This window comes from Amblyomma maculatum, chromosome 11, assembly GCF_055883805.1.
Source record: "Amblyomma maculatum isolate TAMU_Amacu chromosome 11, ASM5588380v1, whole genome shotgun sequence".
NCBI classification, from domain to species: domain Eukaryota; kingdom Metazoa; phylum Arthropoda; class Arachnida; order Ixodida; family Ixodidae; genus Amblyomma; species Amblyomma maculatum.
Window position 1 is genome coordinate 132,798,251 of NC_139354.1, and position 6,650 is coordinate 132,804,900.

Consider the following 6,650-nt stretch of genomic DNA (forward strand, 5'->3'; position numbering starts at 1 on the left):
TTAAAATTATGGAGGCTTACCACGATGACCCCACAGCTGGACATTTAGGACACTTTAAAACTTACGACCATACCAAGAACCGCGACTTCTGGCCTGTACTTTTTGTCAGCGTCGCCACATACATTTTATCATGTCCGTCTTGCCAGTGTCGCAAGCGTTCAACATCTCTTTCTGCTGGCCTACTGCAACCTCCACATTGCCAATCTGCGCGTTTTGACACGGTCGCCATTGACATGTTTGGTCCTCTTCCTTTACGTCATACGGCAACCGTTGGGTTGTCACTGCCATCGACCATCTGACGCGGTACGCTGAAACCGCCCCTCTTCGCTCCTGTGCCGCCTCTGAAGTCGCTAATTTTTTTTTACCGCGTGCGATAGTTTTGCGTCATGTAGTTCCCCGTATTCTCATTATTGAAAGTGGAAAGGCATTTCTTTCTCAAGTTCTTTAAGAAGTACTGCGCGCAGCCAGCACCGTCCATAATACTTCTTCTGCCACCATAAACCCATTGGACTCATCGAGCGTTTTCACCGCACTATGTCTGACATGATATTTAGGTACATCGCTCCTGATCACCGGAACTGGGACAACATTTTACTTTTCGTCACCTGCGCCTACAATTCCGTTGTTCAGCGCACTACTGGTTATAGCCCTGTCTATTTAGTTTATGGCAGTGAACCATCGACAGCATTCGACACTACTTTCTTCTCTCCTCCCTCCTCTACGTCTGAATCTCTGGGTGAAGAGTTTGCTACTCGTATGGCCCAGTGTCGCCAACTTGCTCCTTTGAACACTGAAGGCACCCAACAAGAACGCAAAGCCCTGTATGATCAACGCCATCGAATTCCCTCCATTTTCCCCGGTGATGGAGTTCTCCTGTGGACACTAGTCCGCATTCCTGGCCTGTGTGAGAAGTTCCTTAATCGTTACATTGGCCCTTTCACAGTTCTCCAACAAACTTCTCCGATAACCTATCACGTTATTCCCTCGCACACGGTCGCAGATCGACGTCGCCACTCCGAAGAGAATGTCCACATCTCGCGCATGAAGACTTATGCCCATCATCCCTCACCCCTGTAATCAGCGACCAGGGCGGCCGCTTTCTTGCCGGGGGATTTGTGTGAGCGCAGTAAGCGAACTTTCACCTCTTTCATCTGTATAGATCCATCATCATCATCATAGCTCGCCGCGGCTCAGAGCATCGCGCGCTCTGCGCCAGCTGGTCCTGAAAGAACAGACGCCCGTTGATGTTCTACCCTACAATATATTTATTTATTTATATATAAGGATATAAGGTCAGAAATATGTATCTAATTTGACATTCACAAGTATTGAACAAGCGCATAAATATCGAAACCGAATACACCAGACGGAGCGGAAACTGAGCCGTAAAATACTTATTTGGAAAGCTTACGCGAATCAAGTAGTTAACCAATGCGGGCTGAAGAGGCCCATAGGAAATTATTTGAGCATGGTTTAGACAAGCTGCTATTCTTTGCCTTAGATGAACCAGGAGCAGCCTTAGCGGAATAGCGCTGGCCTTAATTTTATGTATAAAAGCACGCTTATTTCATAAAAAATTAATGGCATATTCTTCACAAGGCCTTTTCTGAGGTTTGCTGGTACGAGGTTTTCGAAACAGGCCGAAAACAGTGTAACCTAAAAAAATCGTTGTGGTTTTTCTCCGCTAGGCCAGGATATATGTAGCGAAAGCATGTGTTCCTGGCGCTGGGCTGTCTACTTATGTCCAATTGAATCTAATCTCATCCAATTCAGTATAATTCAATCCAGTCTGATCTGATCAAATTCAAACCAATCCAGTGTAATCAAATCCAGTTCAATCAAGCATAATTATTTCCAGTCAAATAGAATCCAATCCTGTCAAGTTCAATGCAAACCTTTCCAATTCAAGCCAGTCCCATCCAGTTCAATCCAATCCTGTCGAATGCTGAGTACAAGCTCGACCGAAATGCCCCGCTGTCTAGCCTATCATCATCACTACTATCATCCTCACGCTATAGAAGTAAAATTAAGATGCGCTACTCACGATCCAGGGCATGACGCAGTTGGTTGAAGTGCTCGGCTGGGCATCCGAGAGATAGGAGATCGATCACCGTTGGAAACGATTTTTTGGGACACCTGTCCAGCATAAAATGAGCAGCGTCTTAGCTCTGCTATGCCTTACGGCGCTCGACTACTGTACCCAAAGAAGCGGGATCGAATCCCGGCCTCGGCGGCTGCGTTTCGATGGAGGCGAAACGGAGTGGCGTCCGTGTGCTGTGCGATGTTAGCGCACGTTAAAGAACCCCAGGTGGTCTAAATTTCCAGAGTCCTTCACTACGGCGCCTCTCATAACCTGAGTCGCTTTGGGACGTTAACCCCACAAACCAAACCAAACCAAAGCTCTGCTATGCCATCTTAACCTTGGTTACAAGTCCAGGTTAGTATGGTTGAATGAAAGACGAGACATCTTCTTCTGGTTGCTTCTTGATTTCCAGATGGTGCAGTGAGCGCATGGCGTCCACCAGCGGCGACGCGTGCTAAGCAACCACTCTGTGCCTCCTCGGAGCACCGCCACAGCGAAATCGCAAGTTCGTGGCCAGTGTAGCTTTAGCTACATAGAATTTACTTCGGAAGTCTTGAGCCCGCGTTCTTATATGAGAGCAGCTACACCTCAAGTGGTGGTTTTGTAGCGAAAGCTACACTACTGTAGGTTTTCAAGCCGTCGGCGTGGCATCATGGCAGCAGCTGCCAAATTGGGTATCTCGTTTCACATGGGAAGGTATTTCAGAATGAGCCTAGGAGGTATTTCAGAAACTTATGTTTTTATTTGCATAATGCTGCAAAGCGAACAGGTCGCAATTCGCTTCCCTTCAAGCAAGCTTAGGTACGCACGTACAGGTCATACAGTAATGTACCTAGCCGACACGTAAACGTTTTAGTTGAGAATAGTAGTCGATTGCTCTAGTACCAAGAGAATACATTGCCGGCTGCTTTTTGTTACTTTTTGGTGCTTCACATCATCCTTGTGTGCCACATGTATTCTATATAAAACAGTGAAATAGGATGTATTTTTCACGATGCTTCTTAGTAAATTCGAAAACTGTTTTGATAATTTTTATTCCAGCTTAAACTAACAAGACCGCAGCACGGGGTCGGATACATCTTGGGAATGTTTGGATATGCCTAAGCAGCAACGACGTCAGGGCCGCGTTTTTCGCTGCAAAAATCACAAGAGGATCTTTCATTACTTGTCTTCTGACTGGTGGTCCATGCGTTTGTCCTCTTTCACTCGATTTGCGTCCTCCGGGTGTCACCTTCTCAACTCTTTTCCTGGCCTGGGCCCTTTTCCTAAAAGAGCAGCCCACTTCCTCCCCGCGCGAAGAGCGTTTTTCTTTACGATTTCTTTTCGCTCCCCTGCTCGAACCTGTTTTCCCTTTCGTCTGAATGCGTTCGGCGTGGCCTATTCACTTTCTACTCGTCATACCTCCTTTTGCAACCGCGAAAGCTGTACAACAGGTAATGAGTCTAGTCTGGTAGCCTGCCTGACAACCAATGCGACAAGAAAGCTTACTCGCTCGAGATTAGCTGTTCGTTTCCGCCGTGGGCGGGAGTGGAGGCTCATGTTGAGCCGTGATTCTGTGCAAGCGGAAAGGCAAGCCACATCCTCTGACAGCTCCGAAACCTCCGGCGTAGCTCAGAAGCCGGCCAACGAAGCCTTATTTGTGAGTAGCACAATCTGTTAGCTTGAGGAAATTTCTGAAATGAGTAATATTCAGCGCGGATTTATTCATAGCTCTGTTTGTCGTTTAATTTATATTTCTTCTAGAGGAAAAGCGATGTGCATAGAAATATCTGGGACATCTGTCATTTCAAACTGTCCAGTATACGTCGTGCAGGAAGTTATACTTCCCGAATGGATAAGTGCTTTACTATTATTTGTTCTTTCAAGATGCGTTCAGGCACATTGGCCGCCTTGTTAATTAGGCTTGTTATTGTGTTAGGGATTGGGCGAGTTCAAACAGAAGCGGTGGCTATGCGGCGAACATTTCAGTTCTGCCGAAGTTTACTCTCAGCGTAATAACTATAACTACTGTTTGTCAAGCGGGCGCTTTGTATGGGTTTCAAAATAACCCAATCTTCATGATAGTTTAATGCACCGGGTGCGACGTAGATATACTGTTGATGTCTGTTTTTTCCTTTTTTTTCAATGAATGTGGCCTCTTATTCCAGAGTTCATTGCATTGCACTTGATTCTGCTGCCACTTCGTATAGCAAAGTTTTATATCATGCAAGAAAATCATCGTTCAATGCTTATGTAAGGCTTGCATATTTGGAGAGGAGGGTAAGAATTGAAGGAGATTGCAGAGAAGGAGAAGTGGCGGTTAGTGGCTTTACAGAGCGTAAGGGAGATTAGAAAAGGAGGTTTGAAGCGGTGCAGGACGCACCACACAAATTTTAATCTGAACTTCAATAATATTTGATTTCTGTAAATCATTGAAATATTAAGCCCTGACCATGCTAAATACTTTCCTACAGTATTTTGTGCAATTGTGCATATATGATGAATATGCTGTTGATGTAACCGTTTATGAGTTTAGTGTCTTAGAGTCGCGTAAACTCAAGAAACTGCACGTCCGTGGAAGAAGCCTCACACCAATTGTTTCCGCTTCGAGATGATAGTTGCTTGTTGCAGATGTCATCCACAACTTATAGTAGGCCGCCTCTTAAAAAGCGCAGTTTACAGCAACCTGAAGAAAATCTATTAGCCGCGTTTGATCAGAAGGCCAGGTCCATTAGTGAGTAAATGTTCTTTACAATATATAAAAACATGGCGTCGTCGTTAATGATATGCGCGCTTCCCTTATTCTTTTTGTCATATAATGAACTTGATCTATTGTGCCTACCAAGTGTGATGCTGTGAAATCTCTTTCTTGGTCTTCTGTGCCCAATTAACTTGTGCAGATGCTGTGTAATGCAAGGTGTCCGCCAGGAGCCTGAAATACACGGCCCGTCCTGCAAGCCCCGTATTCTTGATTCTCGGCGCCACCAGCGAATGCTTGTGCTTGGTCAGTCTCCTGCGTGGCCAAGAATCCATGGCCCGCTCCCGGTGCCTTAGCCCCGCCCTTCTGCTGTCTATGCAACACCTTGAGCCAGCAAGGAGCCAAGGAGCCCCTCCCCCCCCCCCGCCCTCCTTCCACTCAGCCCTACCATCTTCTGCAAGCCTGCACTGCCCGTCAATAGCTGTGTCTTTCCACGTGCTCGCATGACACTTGAAATAAAATAAAGTTCGGTTCTTCGATCCTTTAGTTTCCATGTTTGCACACCATATTTAAAAGGTTACGTATGAAAACTCTTGCTGCGGGAGGACTAGCCAGAATTATTGGCCAGTCAGCTTTGTGTATTAAAGTACTGATATGGCGATTTCCACTGCGTGCTACGGAGCACGTTTTCCTGCTCCGGGACGACGATTTTGAATTCCACTGGTTGCGCGTATTCAGCTGGTCGTTTGGGGCAGCTCGGGACACTTCAGCTCGATCCGCCAACCGAAGTCAAATCTCGCCGGAAGTCAAATCTCGCCGGATGTATTAGACCGCAGCCCTACGGGCTGCCGTCTAATACATCAGCCAGGAACTCCTCCAAGATTGGTCAGTTCTCACTGACTCCAAAACAGTTCTTCAAGGCATGCAAGCGGCAGTACGCCATTGGTTCAAATGAACAGCTCATTGCAGAGATCCGCACGCTGCACCACGTCGCAATATCCACGGGTCTCGACATCATCTACCAGTGGTTGCCAGGACACTGCGACATTGCAGGAAATCACCAGGCGGACGATGCTGCCCGTTCTGCCCACAACGACGGACAATTCCAGTCCAAATTCCGTCAACGAGAGCCCCGCCGGGGTGGTGCAGTGGTAAGACGCCCGACTACTGTGCCGGAGTTCCCGGGTTCGAACCCGACCGCGGCGGCTGCGTTTCGATGGAGGCGAAACGAAGAGGCGTCGTGTGCTGTGCGATGTCAGCGCACGTTAAAGATCCCCAGGTGGTCGAAATTACTCCGTAGCCCTCCACTACGGCTCCTCTTTCTCTCTTTCCACTTTCATTCCCACCCTCCTCCCTTCCCCTACGGCGCGGTTCGGGTGTCCACAGAGCAAGTGTGACAGTTACTGCGCCTTTCCCTTCCTGTGAACCAATTTAACTTTTAGAGCCGACGCAGTAAGCGGGCTTCGCTGTTCGGCGGTGGAGCTGACACATTCAGCGTGGAACACTGGAGAGTTCTCCAACCGTTACCTCAAGGCATTGGACCCCGGACTGCGCCTGCGCATTCCCCACCACCCAACACGTCGTGAAACAGCATTACTCTGCCGCCTATGGCTTGGCGTTGCTCTTGCAAACAAATACGTCTTCCTGATCGGGATGCCTGACAGCCATGCTTGTGAACGATGTGGCGTTGACAAAACTATTGAGCACCTCCTTTGAGAGTGCCCTGGTTTTGCAAATGAAAGACATACGCTGCGTACTGCATTGGATCGTATGTACGCTCACCCCTTAATAAAAGGGAAGATCTTGGGACCATGGCCACAAACGTCCTCTGCGCTCTAAGCCTACAATACATTTCTTCAATTTATAAGAGAGACTGGCCTGATTGACAGA